Source organism: Mauremys mutica, chromosome 8 (assembly GCF_020497125.1).
Source record: "Mauremys mutica isolate MM-2020 ecotype Southern chromosome 8, ASM2049712v1, whole genome shotgun sequence".
NCBI classification, from domain to species: domain Eukaryota; kingdom Metazoa; phylum Chordata; order Testudines; family Geoemydidae; genus Mauremys; species Mauremys mutica.
In genome coordinates this window covers 80,107,531-80,129,486 of record NC_059079.1, presented here as the reverse complement: position 1 = coordinate 80,129,486, position 21,956 = coordinate 80,107,531, and the positions used below count along the sequence as shown (strand labels likewise).

The window sequence follows — 21,956 nt, the reverse complement described above, 5'->3', positions numbered from 1 at the left end:
GAGATCCTGACCCCTGCTCCTCCTCCTCCGCCCTGAGGACCCACTCCTGGCCTGGCCAGGCCAGAAGCTGGAGCCTGTGCTGCTGTGGGGAGCACCGGACCCTGAACCTACCCTGGATGTATGGGCCAAAGGTTTTCTCTCAGGTACCCCAGCCCCGCGCTCAGGGCAGGTGGAGGATCTGGGGCTCCACACAACAGCTGGGTTCCCTGGGTGGTTCTTACCACAGCCTGGCTCTGGCTTTTGGCCTGGTTTGAGGGGGGTGGGGCTCCTGCATGTGTCCCACTTTTGCCTTTTGAAAAGGATGGTCACCTTAGGCAGTAGAACAGTTAAAATCATATAAATAGCCAAGATTAAAATCTGGGATAAACTTGCAGGGATGCCACACTTAGATCAGGCATAACACAAACTGAATGTAGAACCAAGACATGCTCCAGATGGAAATGGAGACCATGGAAGGGTCCAGTGTTTCACCACTTGAATAGTCCTTTTGACTAGGGGATTATCCGGGGGCTTCAAGTTAATCATGTTCTTAAATGCTTTGCTTGACTGGGGTTCCAATCCTTTAGGCACTGCAAGGACAGAACTGCCTTGGAAGTCAATGGAAGCTCTGCAGCTGGGCGCCTGAAGCATTCAAGTAGCATATGTTTACGGTGACCAGATGTCCAGCTTTTATAGGGACAATCCTGATATTTGGGGCTTTTTCTTATATAGGTGCCTATTAACCCCTACCCCATCCTGATTTTTCACACTTGCTATCTGGTCACCCTACATGTATGATGCATATGATCTATGAAGTTTAAAATAACTTTAATAGTGCACAAGCAGCACTGATTGCTATAGTTAAGGGTGCAGAAGAGTTTCCATTCTGGACTGCAGCTCAGCAAAATGTTATGGGTCTGATGCAGGAATCACTTGGTGAAGTTCTCTGGGCTGTGTTATGCAGGAGGTCAGACTAGGTGATCACAGTGGTCCTATCTAGCCTTAATATCAATGAACTCCCTGTTCAGTCATGTGGTAACTTTTTGAAACTTTTAGGTTTTGGGGATGAAAATGTTTATGATGCATCTGTGTCTGAATGTTTTGTTTTGTTTGGGTTTTGTCTCAGCACAATGTTTCAGCAATCTTTGCCTATGAAGAGTGTGTGTGTGCACGTATGTGTATCAGGGGAGGTACTTCACTAAATATTTAAATACACATACACAAAACTTCATCTCATTTTGAATAGCTGTACAGCAGAAAAGGTCAGGGTTGGAAGTTGAATTTTAGCATGAAAATAGCTCAGACAGAAAAGTGCCTATGCTTGTTCCAGTGAAAGTTGGTTTTTAGTTCGTCAGTTTTATGCGTCTTTGATAGTTATATACTAAGCAGGGGCAATATTTTTTTCCCTGCGTTTACCAAAATTTAATAATCTTGTCAGATGATACAAGTTGGTATTCTGGTAGCTGCTGCAACATGAATGCATGCATAAAGGACTGAGGAATTATGGAACTGTCTGGTAGTGACTCCATTGGTTTGCATTCTAAAATGGTCTTGGAATGGGGTGGGCTTTCTTGTCTTTCCCTCTTTTTGTTTTTTATTTGTTTTTTAAAATGTGACTAATGGGTGAAAAGTTTCACATGACATTTAATTTTTATACTCTTTGAATTTACTGTGTAGGTTATTTTGTTTTTGTTTTTCTGTTTATAAATTTGCAAAAGGAAGTATTTGAATTTGGGCTGTGGCTGAAATTTTTCCACAGCAGCTTTACTTTCCATCATTGACTGGTACTCGTCCCATCATCTAGCTACACAAAACTTGGTAATGAGGTGCATTCTGATTTGGTGCAACAGGTATGAGTTATTAAATTGGATGTAAGGTCATGTTTTGCTGTTATTCATCATAAGTGAAAGCTTATGTGCTTTGCCCCAAAATCTGATTGATTGGGACTGAATACACATGAAATATTTTCCATCAGGAGCTACACTTTTGCATCAGATTTTATCCTAAAATGGGAAAAGGTGCATGTGCAACACCTGATAGATGTAATCTTCTCTGACATCAGCTTCACTTCTAACTTCTGCCTTTGTCTAACACCCCACATCCGCTTAAGCATTAATTTTTGGGGTTTTTGTGTGCAACATTTGGGTTGCTACATGCACACCACACTTAACATATATTCCCCACATTCAAGAAAATAAAAGTTAAGTTATCTAACAACTTATCCCTTCTACTCTACCATCCACAAGCACACAGCTACTATTACCCCAACTATCATACAACATGGATTTTGTGCCACAACCTTAACTTAACCCCTATAGAGATACCAGCCTTCCATATTAGCCTCTTTAGCTGTTCTTCTGCACCTGCCTCTTCACCAAACTACGTCTTCTTACATGACCAACTGGTGTACCAAACATCCTCAAAATTACTAGTGCTATGGGTAAGATCTTCTGGATGGATGTGGGATGAAGGGGGCAGAGTTAAGCAGTCTATAGCTTTCTGGTGAGTGGAAAACAGCAACGATATTAGAAAATGTGTGTGTGGGAAACAGCAAACTAACTCATAATAACTCCACAAAATCAAAAGTGAGAGAAAATAGAACAAATGGAAAGAGGAAAACATGTACAGAAAGTGATTGTGCCCCTTATTTAGGAAAAGGAGAGACTCCATGCATGTTTCTGCCAGTGCTGCATTTAAACAGCAAAAATCCAAACAGTTTTATGATTCTGTCACTGTGCAGGACATGTTTTCCATTTAGAAGGAGAAACCAACATTAATTCTCAATCTCCTATACTGTGCCCAAGCCAAACAGCAATAAAAGCACCGGGGAGAAAATAAACTCAAATTAAAGCCAATCAAATACACATTACTACACATCTGTGTCTTCTGCTGGGAATGTAGATTATTTTTTTCCCCATGTCTAGTTGCTGTGTTACCTTTCTGTGTTTGCATTCAATACCTGGTCTCACTTCACTATATGTCAGATATTTTCGCCATGGGGAAAGATTACCATTCAAACAAAGCCATTGACTTGTGTTATCTGCTGAATATACTCTAACAGTTGCTTAACCCACTTGGCTCTACAGCAGTACTTTCATGTGTACTGTATGTATATTCTGTTGCAAGTGCTGATGAGAGCACCAATTTGCGTATATAGAATGTCACAATAGCTGCCTGCCAGTGTTAAGTATGAGAATAACCATTAAGAACTGATAATTAAAGGTGAATTGTCAATGAAGTGTTAAACTTGTTGACTAGAAAATATTTGTGAGGATCTCTAATCAGTAAAAAGAACAGGAGTACTTGTGGCACATTAGAGACTAACAAATTTATTTCAGCATAAGCTTTCATGGGCTACAGCTCACTTCTTCGGATGCATAGAATGGAACAATGTGTTTTTGTGGATACAGAGTAACATGGCTGCTACTCTGAAATCTAATCAGTAACAAGCTCAGACTCAACAAGCAATTATTAAACATTTCTTTATCATGTAGAAATGTAGTGAAACTGTTTAATTTCTCATGGTAACCATGCCCCTCACATTCTATTTTGCTGGATTGCAGAATCTATGGAACTTTTTAATGGTCTTCATTACATTCCTTCTAATTTATTCTTTTTGGCCATATGTCTTTGAGAACATCTGCTCCATTTGGCTTCTGCAAATGAAGCAGAGTTTTGGCTTGCACATGACTGGATTTGTTTTAAAAAATGTATGACTACTTCTTACTCTTAGTGGAATGTGCAGGGTGGAAGGTCCTTGGATGTGCTGGGTAATATTTCTAGTTATAGAGGTTATGAACAGGAGTGAAATGAATATCACTAGGTATTGCCAATTTGCATAATTACAAAACAGGACCAAGACTCTTGGAACAATGTTTTATAAAGTTTCATTTAACAAACATGTCAATTTCTAATGCCACATACAAATGCCTGATTTATTCAGTGCTAAGATAGGGAATATATAAAGGCAAACGTGAAGCAAAACTGTGGGCAGCATTCGATTAACTGATCGGTAAAATAAATACTATAAGAGATTAATTCTTTTCACAACAAAACACAAATGAAATAATCCAGCAGAAAGCCCAACTAGGCTTTAGGTCTTTACCCTGAAATTGTATCTCAAAATGTGGAATATTAAGTGATCAAAATCAAAACTTGGTCCAGCTCTGATGCTGGTGGTCATATCTAAAAGGTGGCAAAATGGCCTTCTCTTCTGCCTCCAGTAGGAGGTGGAAGCTGCATTGGTGAGTTTTCCATTGAGTTTTTCTCAGGACTACTCTCCCTCTTTCCTTATTGTTTGTATTCTGATACCACCCGGAGGTGCCAGTCAGGCATCAGGACATCATCATTATATTAGGCTGTATGTGTGTGTGTGTGTGTGTATGTGTGTGTGTGTGCACGTACACACACAGGGAAATGAATGTGAATTGCTTTTCCTTATGAGACTATTCCTGTTTTCTCTCTGCAGTTCATGGCACATTCCTCCAAAACCCCTGATTATTAACTGTGGATACATTTGCTATATCATGCTAGTGAAATTTTTGGTGGTTGTCACAGATTGTCTGTTACCAGTACTTCAGCAGGGACTGAATGCGGGGGTCCCTATAGGTCAGCCAGGCTAGTCTGGAGTTGATAGACGTGCGGTATTTTGGCGTTGTAGCCAAAGGCTTGGTGTTCATGGCGTGGAAAATAAATTGGCAGGAGTTACCATAAGAGCACTTCACAGGAGCATAATTTTTCATTTGTTCTGCTATAGTTATAGAAGAGTGCTTAGAGGGATGTCTGTTAGTCTATAAAGTGCCACAGGACTCTTTGTCGCTTTCTAGAGTGATTAAAGGAAGAGCTCCAACAGTACATCTGCACATTACTGACATGCCTTTGTTTCTGTTTTGGTGCTTTACAGACACTTTACAATATATTGTTCAGCAGTGTCACAGTTCAATGCTTGTCATGAATTTAACCCGTATGGCTTTTGATCTTCCTTGTAGACTCTATTTTCTCCATTCGCTTTTTGCTGCCAGCTAGATGGAGCATATGGTGGATTTTGTTTTAAATGGCACCATTGTCAGCTAAGTAAATTGTCAGGCTTTTGTTTTTAATGTTTTCCAGTTCTCTGCAAACCTTCCTCCTAAATAAGGCAAGAGCATGCCCCCGCTCCATGGGTGGATTCTAAGAACCTTGTTTCTATCTGCAATGGTGAGAGAAGCTGACATGGTCTCAAGTTGAATCTGACACGTCAGCCCTTAATTAGCCCTGTTTGTAAGGGGAAGGATGATTTAGTCCTGAAAGAGGCAGTTGGGAAACCAAGGAATCAGCAACCAGGTTTCATTGTTGTCAGCTTCACCCTTGGTAGCTGACTGGAATCTGAACCCACTAGTTCAGTATTGTGGCTGGTGCTGACAGATGCCATGTCTCTCTCTAAGGGTATGTCTACACTTACCGTGGATTGACGCTGCAGTGATCGATCCACGGGAGGTCGATTTAGTGCAGGGGTAGGCAACCTATGGCACGGGTGCCGAAGGCGGCATGCGAGCTGATTTTCAGTGGCACTCTCACTGCCCGGGTCCTGGCCACCAGTCCGGGGGGCTCTGCATTTTAATTTAATTTTAAATGAAGCTTCTTAAACATTTAAAAAACCTTATTTACTTTACATACAACAATAGTTTAGTTTTATATTATAGACTTATAGAAAGAGACCTTCTAAAAACGTTAAAATGTATTACTGGCACGCAAGACCTTAAATTAGAGTGAATAAATGAAGACTCGGCACAGCACTTCTGAAAGGTTGCCGACCCCTGATTTAGCGGGTCTAAATCAACCATAGATTGCTCTCCCCTGACTCTGGCACTCCACCGGAACAAGAAGTGTAAGATAAGCCGATGGGAGAGTTTCTCCTGTTGACCCAGCGCAGTGTAGACACCGCAATAAATTGACCTAAGCTATGTCGACTCCAGCTACATTATTCACGTAGCTGGAGTTGCATAACTTAGGTCGACTTAACCCCGTAGTGTGGACCTGCCCTTGGCAGAGTGAAGTGGTGTTGGAAAGAGAGGGTGACACAGACGTGTAAGGAAGTGCAGCAAACACAGGATTGCACCTTGCATCTATTTCTCTTGCCTTAAATTCATTTTGCTGCTGTCCCTGGACATACAGTTTTATCGGTGTATTCATAAGTCCATTACTGTAAATGAATACTTTGTTTTGATTTGAGATCAGGAAGTGCTATCAACTAGATGCTTTGAATTTAATTTCCTCTTGTCATGCTGCCTCCTTTTATATTCTTGACATTTTAAAGCCACATAAAATATATGCTACAGGCATTGAATGAGGAACTCAAATGTCTTGAGGGATGATTTGCTGCATTTCTATGTAGATACATTCTTCATGAGTGCAAAGATAATCAGTGCTGATTTTCAGAGTGTAAAATAACTGAAGAATCACGTTGTTAATCATACCCTGGAACTGCACTTTTGGCATTTTACTTAAAATTTGGGGGAAAAAAATCTTCCTCTCAGCAAAATGAATGATCCATCCAGTGTGTTGGACTTTGCTTTTTGGCATATGCAGCAAGCTTTCCAGAACAGCTGTTTGAGAGTTTAAAGGAACGCCTAACTCATCAGGCCTAAACTTTCAGAAGTGACCAGTAGCTTTGAATACCTCATTTATTGGATACTTTGATTTTAGGACATCTGATTTTTAGAGCGTGCTTTCTAAATATCAGACCCCTTAGGTGTCTTCAACTGACGACCCCAAACCATTAGTCACTATGAAAAATTTAAGCCCTGATTGCCTGTGTGATTTGTGTCTTATGCTTCTTGCCATCATGATTTATGTGTGCAGTAAGCCTTTTATACTGGGGCCAAGATGTTGACTTTATACTGAAGTCCATCAGTGAACGTGTTCCCTGGCAGACTCACCAATCTCAACCAGTAGGCTAAGGATCTGAGCGGGCAGAGCTACTGAACTGCTTTCTTTAGTGGTGGGTTTTGACTGTGTACAACACACCTTCCGCTCAAGCTAAGCAAATAATTGATTTTTTTTCAGCTCGGTGGCTCAACCAAAAAATAAAGACATACGCAGTTTCTTTTTAACTGAAACTGATTGTTTTTGAGCTTTCTTGACAAAACCAAAAAAATTGCTCTGATGAAATGTTTTACCATTTCCTAGTGGTTTTTCAGGGTTTTTTTGGATGTAACTGTTCACTGAATTTGACGGAATTTGCACATAGATTTGGTACTCCATAACTTTACTATTTGCTGAAAACAATTTACTCAACATAGAGCTGTGTACAGAGGAGAGGGGTACTGGTAAATTACAAGTCTCTGCCCCAAGGAACTTAGGCACAGTTCATGTAGCAACTGAGCAAGAAAACAAAGGGTTAATGGAGTAAAAGAAAGTAAAACAATTCTGTGTTTTCCACTTTGCCTTTCCTTCACAACAGGCAGCATATGCAGGAGTGTTTTGAATGATGCAATTGAAATAGATAAGACCAAATGATTTTTTTTTTATGTCCCGTTGTCCTGATTTAATCTGTCCTTCTTCTCATGCAGAAACTGATGTTGAGAGATAGGTGGATACAGTGTCAGAGAAGGTCAGATATCACCTTCCCTGATTTGCCTGACTCGTCCATTACATCTGTTTTGGAACACACAGTAACTTTGTGGTGTGCCTAGGATGAGACTGAACATCATACAGGAGGGCTTTAATTTTGGTGGTTTTGGCACTTACAATGTGTTCTTAAATTTTAGTTGAATGTTAATACAGAAGTTACTGCTATTTATTATTTGTATTATGGTAGCACCACTGTGTGCTAAGCACTGTCCACACATCAAGGAAGACCCATGTTCCTGCTCTGAAGAGCTCAGAAGCTATTACTAGAACTTGAATGTAGCCTAACACAGCTACCCCTCTGATACTCATCTTCCAGCACTCTTCCTCAACTCTGATCTGGACGTGGGGGAGAGGGTGTGGTCATCCTTATGGGTACAAGGTGAGATCAGTCCTTGTCCTCTCTGCTAAGACTGCCAACAGGGTGACACTACCTTTTGGGATGTGTACACAGAGAACACCAGCTCACTGCACCTTCTCTGCTGAATAGATGTGAGAGCCTTCCACTTTCCTTTTTTTGACATGCCCAATATCTCACACCACGAGTTAGACTAATGCTATTCTGTGTCCATATCTAAAGGTTATCCTCTCATTTTTGAAAAAAAAACCCACACATATATGAGTTGCTCTTCATAATCTGGGGCTTGAAATGTGTGCCCATTAACTTTAAAGTTTGACCAGGTGGGGGAATATTTCTTAACCCAGAAGTTTTTGTTAAATTTTGTCATCTTTTAAAAAATAAACAGTTTAATTGTTTTAAAGAAAGCTTCTTAGGCCCAGAGATCCTATCATTTATCTGCTTCTCTACAGCTTGCAAATGACAATAGCTGTTGCTTCCAAGCCCAAAGGCAGCATAGACCATCATAGCGTATGTCCTTATATTTATGCCCATTCTTATATCCATTCTTATTATATAAGAATCCATACCCAAAGCCTCATATCCCGTGTGTTTCCTTATATCTGAATTATGAGAGAAGAACCAGGGAATTATCATTGGTATTCCTCAACTCCCCCACCCCCGTAAAACCCCATCTCATGAGGTGTTTCCCCCATACCAGCTCAGTACAATCAGTACAGTCTCCCTTGTGTTTAGTTTTCAGTGGGCTACATATTTTTCTATTTCTAACTAGATTGTGGGCGTGTTTGGGTACAGAGGAGCAGCAAGCTGGGTTTGACAGCTGGCTAGGAAACAATCGAGGTTTTGATAGCTAGGAAGCCCTGGAGGGTGGTTTTGAGTTTTGGAGCCCAAGAAACACATGAGGATTTTGGCATTGAGTAGGTAGGTGCGGAGGTGACTTTGAATTAGTGATGGGGGTATTTTGAATCCCTTGACTCCCACCTCAGCAACCCCTGACAGAAATGAACTGCCCTCCAGCACCCCTGCCCTGTATGTGCCACTACATCTATCAACAGTAGCCAAATACTATAGACGATGTGATGCTGCTTCTGAAATTCAGCAATGAAACAATTGACTGTGTTAATTTTTTTTTTAAAGTGCTGTCACTGGGTTTCAGCATTAATACCACACTGAAGAAAGGGGGGTACTGATGCCTCTCACTGTTTCAGGATGTTTGCAGACTGTGGCAGACAGCATTGCACCATTTTATATTTGGCTCACTTCAGAACCATAAGGGCAGAGAATTAATTTCCCATCTGTCTCCAGTGGCAGAACCACTCTCTAATATGCTTTGCTACAGTAGGACTTCAGCTCTCTCTACATTGGTGTTAAAATGGCCTGTAATTAAAATGCAGGCTTGAGTACACATCCTGAGCTGTATTTATGCAACAAATGCACAAGTGCCCCTTGGATTGGCAGTTTTATGACTACAGAGCCAGCGTCTACAAATAGCTATTTTAATGCTAAATGAGATTTTCCTGAGACTTGCTGGCAGCATGGTGTTGGGAGAGACTTCTTGGTGCAGAGTTAATCCAGCCACCAGTCTCCATCCCAACATTTCTGAATGTACTGTACAGAGGGTCCTATCCCGTTTAGTTCTTCAGACCTTTGGTACGCATTGATGACAATGGGAGTTCAGCCCCCTCCTTGAGGTACTCAGCACCTTGCAGGACTGGGCCTATAATTTGTGAAGCACTTTGTGGTGGAAAGGTGTCATGTAACTGTGAAATTACAGTAGCATCTAGAGGCCTCTTAACCAAAATCAAGACCCACTGTGCTAGGTACTGTACAGACTCCTAGTGCAGGACAGTCCCTGCCCTGGCAAGCATGAAGTCTAAATAGACAAGACAAATGAAGGGTGGGAGAGGGAACAGAGTTAGAGAGGGGAAGTTATTTGCCCAAGGGCACCCAGCAGGTTAGGGATAGAGTCCTATACAGTGCCTTGTCCACTGGACCATGCTGCCTCTCAAAGGATAAAGCCAGCTAGCTCTTTGCTCAGGCTGGAGTGTATTTTGCTTTGCATTGTGCATTCCACTGTTCCTGGGAGGTGAAGACAAAGGTGGAGCCCACTTCATCAATTATTTGTTCCTGAAAGCTCTGCTCAGGAGCAGCCTCTGAGTTCTCACCCTTTACTCAGTTTTTCAGCTGGGATGCCTGATTCACCAGGCGGTCAAGTGGCTGAACTGAGGTTACAGTGCGAGGATGGATCATCTAAGATTTGAACTGAAAATCCTTCCAACACTGTCTGACCTTTCCTCTGCCTTCCTAGACCTCCTGGCTCCCTTAATCTGTTTCTGTCAGCATTCACTTTGTGTTTCCTATGCTGGGATCCCAGGTCTCAGCTTTATTAACTAATTCTCTTGTCTTATTTTAATACTTGTATTCTGAAAGAACACACCATTTAATTTTATTAAACTGGCACCCACTGTCCCTCTTTGGCCTGCAAGAAATGACAGATGCTAAGGCGCATCTTCATCACTTTATTCAGCGGCTCTTTGATATTCAGCTGGCATCTATATTTCATGCAGGTGAAACAGTCTACAAATGTATCATAATAAGCTTTAAGTGGGGTTGAAGATGGACTGGAGTTCGAACTTAGTTAAAGCACCATGTTTGCCAGGGAAGGAATTGCAAGAGAGGAGAAGGGGAGAAATTCACAGGGGAGAAATCTAGACAGTAAGAAGTGTGTGTGTAATAGCGCTAGGGTATATTTTAGCTTTATATCCACTGCTATAGTTCAGATTCTGACAGCCTTTCCATTGTATGCCTCAATGCTGAGTGATTTATAACAGCCTTATAATTGTTCTGTGCTGTAACTTTATAAACAAGTTCACAGCCTAGACGCATACACAACAACAACAAGGAAAAAGAACAAAATACACCCTGGCTGATTCTCCCTTTGTTGCGTTCATATAATTAAGTTCTGCTGATAGATTATTTAGGCACTTCTGTGGGTATAACTCACAACCAACTTCATTCTGCAAAATTACCCTTTTGGTGGCACAATATGCAGCATTCTTGGCCCATCTGGTATCTTTAAAATAGTGATAATCTTGATAGTTTTTGTATTACACCTGTTTTAGAAAGGCTTTTGAACATGTTTTTGGATCAGCGCGCTTATTTTTAATGGTTCCCTTAGTCCAGATTTTCTTATTGTGGTTTCAATGGAGTTATTACAATCTGTCTGGTAAATCTACATCTGCATAATATTTAAAAAAAAAAAGGCTATAAAGCTAAATCCTCTTCCCTACGCCAAGCCCAAGAAATCAGGTCTGGCACAGAGGGGTAGAGTTATGCAGAGGCCAGGGGGAAGGAATCTTTATTCCTAGACTTTGTGCAACTGCTATCACAGTGGCCAGTGGATCCTCTTTCTCACCCTGGCTCATCTCTGCCCTACATTCTGAGCATGGCTTCCCAAGGCACTCTGGGAATCTCTGAAGATCTTTGCTTTGCATATGTGGCACCTGCAACTTTTGCAGAAGTGCACTGGTTCTGCTACCTTTGTGGTTCACATCAGGTCCAGGTAGGGTTGCCAAGTTTTGTTGGACGTATTCTGGGAGGTTTCATCACATAACATAATCTTTAATTAAAGATTATGTTTTTAATTCCTGGAGACTCCAGGAGGATTGGCAACCCTAGGCCCAGGGGAAGGAGAGAGGATTTGCCTGTAGTGTATGTGGTGGGTTAGGAGGGCAGCTCTGAATACCAGGCTGCAAAATATTTCAAAATTGCATAAAAGGCAAAAGTGGGAGAGGTTAGTTGCTGGGTTGCAGCTCCAGGAAAGACCAGTAATTTGTTTAATGCATGCTCACTCTGTGTGTATCCATCAAGCCAGCATGTTTGTTTAGGAAAAAAAGCATGCCATCTTTATATAGTGCTACAAGCCTTCTTAAGCACTGCTGAGCGCTGAGATCTTCTCTTTCTCTGCAGACAGCCTGCAATAGCATAGCTTCTTAACCCTGTCCTACCAATGTGCTTCAACCATGTCATGAAGATGCCACCTATGGGGTAAGAGGGGAATTCATCCTCTGTGCCTGTTCAGTCATTGGGCTTTTTTGCTAAGGTTGCCATCATACATGCTAATTGTCAAGGAGCAATTGTCCACTAGGAATGAGACTGAGGCCACTGATTCACTTCATGCAGCTAGTAGATAGTAACTGCTGAACTGGGCATATTTGAACCAGTGACTAGAGAGGATATTAGTCATATCCCTGCATCAGTCTTCCAAGACTGGCAATCCCCTTGATCCTGTGATGTTTACACAGGTACCAGTGATATCAAGAATGGATTCCAAATTTAAAGCAAGCTTTTTGCAAACAGATCCGTTGATATTTGACCTACCTACACGTAGATCGCTCCAACAGAAGAATAAATTTTAACAATGGGATGCTTTAGTAAAACAGCCATGAAACAATGTACTCATCCAACATGTGTTTCTTTCCAAACATTTACCTTGCAACTGCTTCTGAGACATTCCTTTGGTATCTTGTGCAGTCTCATTGGGCTTCTAAAGTACTTATACGAAATTATTTTTTAAAGACTAAGCAACACATTCAGAGCTGCCACATAACTCTCATAAATTTGATTGCATTTAGCAGTTCTGATTATTCAATAACAACCTGTGTTTTAAAATTACTTATGCGATGTGATTCATATATAAAAGACTTGAACATTTACAAGCAAAAGTAATTTTTTAAGGATTTGTTACTGTGCTTAACTTGTCTTTCATTTGTTTGCTAAAATTGAGATGCTTCCAGGCCACATTTTCAAGTCCTTACTCCCCACAGTTGGCACGAGGTCTCAAAATAGTACAGCACTCAACATGCTGAGCCCTTCTGAAAATCTGGCCTAGATTGTGGCTGCTGAATGCTTGAAAGTGTGGTCTTTAATATTCAGTATCACAGATACAGCCATGGAGGAAAATAATTTGGATTAAAAGTATTCTTGTTTCTTTACTTTAGTGGCCAAGATTCTGTGGACGTGCCAATACATTGTCACTCCTGTTAAAGGGTTTGTTGTTTTAAACCTGGTAAATGATATTTCTCCAGAAAGATATATATAAACAAAAAGAGCTGTACTTCTGGCCTTTGTCTGACAGTATAATCATTATCCTTACCCCTACAGTAACATGGTTTCTTTGACAGTTGTCTCAAGACATTTTCACTGGAAGAAACTAACATTTGGAAAGCGGTACAGTACCTTGTGTTGTCATTTAAGGAGTCTGGATATTTGTATTTATTCACGAATATGTAAGACTTTTTCTTAGGAATGTGAGAAAGAGCAATTCGTCAATCACTTGCCTTTCAATGATCCATTGTCTCAGATTGAACTCAAATTTTCTTTATTGAGGAATCTTCATGTAGGGCATAATAGAAAATGAAGTCTTTTCCCCTTTAGTCTGTGTTGTTTTTCTTGACCATTCCTCTTCAGAGAAATGAAATGCAGTCCCCCTTAAATATTATGTTTCCTGCCTTTTTCCCTTTTGAACCCTTTTTGAGTGTTTGTTTTGAGAAATTCTAAAAAGGACACCTTTGTATGTTGTAACTACCCCTAACATGACTTCAGTACAACAAAAGTTAGCATAACTTAAGTACAGCCACATAATGCAAGATAACCCTGTGATGGGTTGGGTCACAGGGACCCCCTTGGGACTGCCACCTGATATGCTGAGACTACCTCTGAGCCCGTTTTCCCTAGCAGCTTGGGACTTCAATATCCTGTCTCGTTGAACCAAACATGCTAGCCTGATACAAACATAGATCCAGGTCTGAACCACATCCCCCACAAGCTGCAGCCTTAACTGAAAATGGCTTAGAAAGTGCTTCTGTCTGTAGCACCCAGATATCCAGTTCCCAACAGGATCCAAACCCAAAAGAAATCTGTTTTGCTCTGTATAAAGTTTATACAGGATAAACTCATAAATTATCCGCCCTCTATAACACTGATAGAGAGAGATGCACAGCTGTTTGCTCCCCCAGGTATTAATACTTGCTCTGGGTTAATTAATAAGCAAAAGGTGATTTTATTAAATATAAAAAGTAGGCTTTAAGTAGTTCCAAGTAATAACAGACAGAACAAAGTACATTACCAAACAAAATAAAACAAAAAACATGCAAGTCTAAGCCTAATACAGTAGGAAATTGATTACAGGTGAAACCTCACCCTCAGAGATGTTCCAAAAAGCTTCTTTCACAGACTAGACTCCCTTCTAGTCTGGGCCCAATCTTTTCCCCAGTACAGTCCTTGTTCCAGCTCAGGTGATAGGGGATTTCTCATGACTGCAGCCCCCTTTGTTCTATTCCACCCCCTAATATACCTTTGGCACAAGGCATGAATCTTTTCTCATTGGGTTCCCACCCCTCCTTCTAAATGGAAAAGCACCACGTTTAAGATGGATTCCAGTACCAGGTGACACGGTCACATGTCCTGTGAGACTCCAAGCCTTCATTCTTCCCAGCCTGACTCACAGGAAGGCTTCCAAGTAAACAGAGCTGTCTACAGTCAATTGTCCTAGTTGATGGGAGCCATCAAGATTCTAAACCACAATTAATGGCCCACACTTTGCATAACTACAACAGGACCTCAGAGTTATATTTTATATTCCTAGTTTCAGATACAAGAATGATACATTCATACAAATAGTATGAACACACTCAGTAGATTATAAGCTTTGTAATGATACCTTACAAGAGACCTTTTGAATGAAGCATATTCCAGTTACATTATATTTATACTCATTAGCATATTTTCATAAAATCATATGGAGTGCAACATCATGAATCCGCTGCCAAAAACCCAAGTAACTCAAAGGCCTAACATTCTTACAGTTCATCTCTGTTTATAAATGCTTGTGGGAGAGTACATGTGGGAGATAGATTTGTATTGCAGTGATCCCTGAAGGTCCTTGGATGCCCATCTTGTACCCTGATCCTCAGCTTCTGGGTAACTTCCTCTGTGCCCGTCATCATGGGTTGCTACCTGAGAACAGCTGCTTCCCTTGTAGATCAATCTGCATTCCCCTGTGTGAATTCTGCGTCTAGTCTGTCTCACTCCAGCGCACCATTACCCTACCCACCATATTCCTATCCTTTAATACCACATGTGGTATTTTCTGTCCATCCCCTTTATCTCCTCCAGGCTGGCTGCTTTTAGTAGCTGGCAGTTAGATAACACCTACTGGTATAAAAAACAGGAGTACTTGTGGCACCTTAAAGACTAACAAATTTATTGTAGCATGAGCTTTCGTGAGCTAAAGCTCACTTCTTCGGTATGATTTTTAAGTCTGTGGTAGAGGCAGTCACTGGCAGTGTGCTGGTCCCTTCATAGCTGGCTTCCTACTAGTATCTCCAAGTTTCCCACAAAGAAGGCAGCACTGTTGCTTTTTCCATATTGCAGGATGGTATGCTGAGTTAAAATGGAGCAGAGTACTAAATATTTTGTATCCAAAAAGCATTTGTCATGGTTACAGGATGAGCTGTGCTTTAGACCCCTTCTCAAGTGCCCTTTTGGCCTGGATCTCTGGGCCGCAGCCCTCCCATTTTCCAACCGTTTAGCCATGACAGGCCCAACTGTATGTGGTACATGCCAGAGAACTTCTCTTTGGGAATCTATGACCAGTGGTTGATTTAATGTGACTCAAAAAAGTTTAAACAAACCTACTGTTTATTCCCCCAAAGGAACATTACAAGCTGAGAAAAGGGTTAAAACAACAAAGGCCTATACACCAGGATCTTAGCTAAACCTTATCCTTTCTTTGCAAGTGTTTGGTAGGTTTCGCTCAGTCCAGGATCCCTACTTCTGAACTGGGAGAAATAGATTGGGCTGCTTCTATCTATCAGAGTCTCTGGCAGCCTCACCCCCACTCTTCTTTGCCCCCTGCCTCTCTAGGCAGGGTTTTTTTTAGCAGTTTAGAGTCCCTTTGACCCAAAGCTGTGGCTTTAGGAAAATAAATATGCTAACCTGGCTGGAGCCAGGTAGGTAGGCATATTCCTGGTTAATATCCTCCATTGTTCTTGGGATTTTCTCTTAGAGGTATGTTATTTCTCTTAGTTTTGTTTCCTGCTTGTTCTCCCTAACGCTTTCCTTTGATTTAACTCCATGCAGTCAGGCAGAGCAATATCACCGGTGTCAGCGCATGATATTCATATGAATAATAGATGCCCATCTTACTCTCCACCGCATTAATCAAGCTCATTTGAGATTTTCTTTTAACAATGAATCTGAATCAATACGTATCATGCGATTGGTTCAGGTTTTTGCCATTATGCTCCTGCTGTTTTGCTAAGCAGCTTTTCTTGGCACTTACAGCATCTTGGTTTTTCCAGTTGGCACTTCTCACTTTGAATTCATTTTCCCAGCTGAACTGTGAATTATTCACTAGTCATTAAGAGTCAGTGAGGAGAGATACCTTTGTAAGCAGGCTGCACATAGAAATATCAATGCACAGTGATCACTGCTGGCTCTATCAGGGCTAGAACATAGATTGCTAAACAGATATTTCTAGGGATTAATTCTGTGGGGCTGTCTTTTGCAGAAACCTTAAAACAGAGAGGTCCCATCTTCTTTATATGGAAAACTTCAGACAACATGTTCCCTTGGTCAAAGTGTTCCCTCCCCACGCTTATGCACTGTCCTGTCTCAGCTATTGAACTGTCTCTCCCATTGTTGTGTGCAGTGTTGTTGTAGCTGTGCCGTTCCCAGGATATTAGCGAGACACGGTGGGTGAGGTAATTTCTTTTATTGTACCAACTTCTGTTGGTGAGAGAGAGAGAGAAGCGGTCTCTCCCAGACTATCCACCCTGGGAGTGGCTATGTTTCAGTGCTGCTATGTGTAGACAATAGAGTTGGACAAAGTTTGTTCAAAAGCCTGTTGATATGCTCAGCCCAAATAAGCTGCTTTACCAGGCTCCTGGGGAAAAGTGGGGCCTGTTATGTTAACACAGTTAGGAAACAAGGCGGCTGCCTCCCAAAGACCCAGTCCAAGAGTGGTTGAACCACAGGGGAGTGCTCAAGAGGGACTGAAGCACAGCTCGCACTGTGACCATGACACTATTACTCACAACGTTATCAGCCTTACTCCATGGCTTGTAGTTTTCTTATTACTATGCACATTCCTTGAGAGGTGCATAGATTATAAAGCCAGAAAGGACCATTCTGATCATCTAGCCTGATCTCCTGTGTGGCACAAGGCCATAGGACTTGCTTGAGATCAAGGGAAAGGAATTTTTTCATTGTTATATCGGGGCTTACTGCCACTCATCTCTTTTCTGTTTCAAAGCTCTGGTGTTTTTCAGAAATGTAACAAGCTATGAGATACTTGTCTCCTTCCCAAATGCTAATCATATAACAGCAATGCAAAACAATACCTGTTGACCTGAACTTGAAATGTGGAGTTTTGGTTACCGAATTGGTGACTGTGGCCCATAGTTATACCAAAACCTCAAATCAGGCAGGTTTCAACTGGTATTGGCTTCTGTTATGAAGTTTCTCCCATCCCTGCTATGTAATCTATTTTCTGGATATACCGCCCATTGTGTCACAGAATGGTTTATCTTGCCGCATTAGTGTCCAGAAATACATACTTTAATACTGAAATCGCAGATATATGATTAAACTAAAAATTATCCTTAATAGAGAATTTATCATTTGTAGTTATTCTTGCATAACTGCCTCCCAGGAACTAAAGATGAGATTGTGCCTATTCCAAATTTTCCTCTTCCTTCCACTTTTATGCATTGTATATCTCCTCTGTGGTGTTTTTGTTCTGCAATGATTGCCTCTGAATGTGGTTATCCTCTTTATGTCCTCTCTTCGCCAATCCTGTCACCTCATTCTTAGCCTTAACAGTTTTTTGAACATGCAAAACAGATTGTTTCATGCTCATTTATAGGTTGAATTCGCTTGCTCATGCAGTCTCTCAGAGCCGTTGGCAAGCTCCACTGTGTGATGTAAAACACACTTACTTGTATTGATTTTGGGCTAATTCCTAATACCAGCTTGATGACATGAGAGCATTCTTGTTGTGGATAGTTCCTTCCCTTTTTAGTGACAGGTCTCAGTGTAATAGTAAATGCAGAATTATCATTCAAAGGCACTCTCTCTAACAAGGTCCCATGGGGATTACTACTTGTTCTTATTCTATTTAATATTTTTATCAGTGACCTGGAAGAAAACATAAAATCACCACTGCTAGAGTTTGTAGAGGAAAAAATTGTGGGAGTGGTACATAATAAAGTGGAGAGATCAGTGATACAGAGTAGTGTGGATTGCTTGGTAAGCTGAACACAAGCAGACTCTATTTTAAAATGGCCAAATATAATGTTATACATCTAGGAACAAAGAATGTACACAATGCCAATAGGCTGGGGTCTCTACAAAAGACTTGGGTGGATGATCAGCTGAACATGAGTTCCCAGTGAGATGTTCTGGCCAAAAGGGTTAATGTGATCTTTAAATGTATACACAGAAATATTGTGTAGGAGTAGGGAGGCTTATTATCTCTGTATTTGGCACTGGTGTGTCTGTTGCCAGAATATTGTGTCCAGATTTGGTTCCCACAATTCAAGAAGGATGTTGATAATTTAGGGTTCAGAGAAGGGCCAAAAGAATGATATAAAAACTGGAAACTATGCTCTCGAATGACTCAGGGAGCTCAGTCCATTCAGTTAACAAAGAAAAGGCTAAGTGGTGACTTGATCACAGTCTAGTACCTACATGAGGAACAAATATTTGATAATGGGCTCTTCAATCCAGCAGACAAAGGTATAACAAGATCCAGTGGTTGGGAGATGAGGCTAGACAAATTCAGAATGGAAATAAGGCACATTTTTAATAGTGAAGGTGACTGGAACAATTTACAAAGGTTTATGGTGGATTCTCCATCACTGGCAATTTTCAAATCAAGATTGGATGTTTTCCTAAAAGATATGCTGCAGTTCAAAGTGGAATTAATTCAGGGGAGTTGTATGGTCTGTGCATAGAATCATAGGGTTAGAAGGGACAGCAAGAGTCATCTAGTCTAGCCCCGTCCCAAGAGGCAGGATTTGTTGTGTCTAAACAATCCAAGGCAAATGGCTATCCAGCCTCCTTTTGTAAACTTCCTGTGAAGGAGCTTCCACAACCACAGGAGGTCAGACTAGATAATCACACTGGGCCCTTCTGACTTTGTAATTTATGAATTTTTTAGGGAAGGATTCTACAAAATCTGTGAAATGTAGCTCTGTTTTTATTAAAGTGACTGTGGACTTTGCAGTGATAAGCCACTAATGTAAGAGGCCAAATAGCCCTAGTGCTGTTGCAGCAGGAGGCATAGAGATGACTGTTGTGATTCACTGGAGAGTAAGAAGCTACAGCATCATAGCTGTGCAGAGGATAGAAAGATGCTTATAGAAGCTATAATGTAACTAGATAACTTGTCGATGTCTTATAACACTTCCAGTTTCCACTGCAAGGCTGGTGGAACAATTATTAGGCAAAGGAAATGAACATCTAGATTTTTCTAATTAAATACTAGCTTTGAAAAATAACCCATGCATTTCACTTTTGCCAGAATTCTTTAAAAATAAGAACAGACTTCTATGATGCCATATGCTAATTTGTTTTTCTATGGCAGAATGTTGGGTTTCCATTCATTAAATCTGATCTGAAATACCACACCCTAAAAAGCAAAAGCCCATTCTGAAAATGGATGAGAGGCTGAAATTGGAGAGAGCCCACCACTAGTACACGTTAGTAATTTTGTAGTGAGTAGGAATGGGATGAGTAGGCTGGTTCAGATGGAATTAGAACCTACCCATACATGCACCTTAATCTCCAGATGAGCATAGAGGAAAAGGTTCTGCAAAGTTGGGCTAACTCTGTGAGGATATGGATACTATATATGTTTTCTTGCATTTTTGTACTTTCTAATTTCAGTTACAGTACCTCTATTGAGGCCTTGCTGTGTGTGCATATTGGGGTGTAATGATGGAAGAGAATTTTCTCATGTGACGGGGAGGGATAGCATAGTGGTTTGAGCATTGGCCTGCTAAACCCAGGGTTGTGAGTTCAATCCTTGAGGGGGCTACTTAGGGGTCTGGGCAAAATCAGTACTTGGTCCTGCTAGTGAAGGCAAGGGGCTGGACTCAATGACCTTTGAGGGTCCCTTCCAGGTCTATGAGATAGGTATATCTCCATATATTTGTCTAAAACATATTATAGATGCATAATTGTGATGATGAAATTAATATCCCCAAATGCTTAGCCAGAATTGGAGAATGCAACTAACTGGTCTCTCACTCTCAACAGTTGTTGAATGATTCAGGGTGAACAGTAGAGCCAACTGCACTTGGTTTTGAGCTGAACATATTAAGCTTCTCACATGTATTCCCTACTAGCATGCAGGAGGCGCTGGGTGGGGGAAGAGTTGATCAGCGGATCCCAGTTTGAGAAACACTTCCCTACTTTACAAATGTTTTGGTTCATGTTAATTTAATGGTGGTGAGGAAAACATCTAGAAAATGAATTCATCCAGGCACTGAATAGGTACAGGCTGGCAGAGGCAATGCAAAGATCTTCCACATCCCCCTGACCTGGAGGGACCATCTCATTAAAAGTAAGAAACAAGTGCATTGTCCATGGAGATTTCATCTTGACTTCCCCTACTGAAGATGCCAGCCAGGGTGTTAATAGTTAAGGTGTCTTTTGTGAACACTTGTACACAAGGTCTTGAACTAAGATCCCAACTCATGGTATATACATGAATAAGCAGTTGATGGTACTGACTTGTATTCAGCTGGTCTGCTTTTGAAGCAGTGTCCTAGAGATTAAAGCAGGGGTCGACAACCTTTCAGAAGTGGTGTGAGGAGTCTTCATTTAATCACTCTAATTTAAGGTTTTGCGTGCCAGTAATACATTAATATTTTTAGAAGGTCTCTTTCTATAAGTGTATAATATATAACTAAACTATTGTTGTATATAAAGTAAATAAGGTTTTTAATTTTAAATGAAGCTTCTTAAATATTTTAAATTAAAACGCAGAGCCCCTCGGACAGGTGGCACGTCCTGGGCAGTGTGAGTGCCACTGAAAATCAGCTCATGTGCTGCCTTCAGCACACGTGCCATAGGTTGCGTACCCCTCGATTAAAGGCTTGTATGTGGTCTTTGCTTCCTGACAGTGTACTCTTGTCACTGATCTACCAAGAACTTCAGAAAAGACATTGAGCAGGCTATAATGTGTGGAGATTTTTTTTTATTGTTTCAGCATGCACCTTATACAGCAAACAGTAAGGAACTTTACATTTGAGTGAGAGTGGTTTTTTTTTTCCCACTGGTGCTTGATGGTCTTAAAATCTGCAGCCTAGTTCTGATTTTTTTTTCTTTTCTTGTGATGCTGATATATCTGTTCACAAAATACATGATGAAAGGACAGATGCTTAGGGTTGCCAGGCATCCAGTTTTTGACCGGAATGCCTGGTCGAAAAGGGACCCTGGCTGCTCCAGTTAACACCACTGACTGGGCTGTTTAAAAGTCTGGTGCGCAGCACAGCAGGACTAAGGCAGGCTCCCTGCCTGCCCTGGCTCCACACAGTTCCCCAGAAGTGGCCGGCATGTCGGCCCCTAGATGCAGGGGAGGTCAGGGAAGCTCCATGTGCTACCCCTGCCCCCCAGCGCCACCTCCACAACTCCCATTGGCAGGGAACCGCAGCCAGTGGGAGCGGCGCCTGCAGACGCAGGCAGCATGCACCGCACAGAGCTGCCTGGCTGCGCATCCACCTAGGGGCCGGCCGCTTCCGGGAGCAGTGCAGAGCCAGGGTATGCAGGGAGCCTGCCTTAACCCTGCTGCGCCACAGACCGGGAGCCGCCTGAGGTAAGCGGCTGTTGGCGGGAGCCCGCACCCCAACCCCCCTGCCCCAGGTCAGCACCCACTCCCACCCCCAACTCCATCCCAGAACCCCCACCTGCATCCAACCCCCTGTCGCAACCTCCTCCTGAA

At 41.6% G+C, this 21,956-nt stretch overlaps 1 protein-coding gene across 1 annotated transcript in view; it reads left to right on the top strand.

The window, feature by feature from the left end:
* Positions 1–21,956, top strand: part of KCNIP1 (potassium voltage-gated channel interacting protein 1) — an 849,721-nt gene that overhangs the window by 37,694 nt on the left and 790,071 nt on the right. The gene's annotated exons all lie outside the window — the stretch shown is intronic.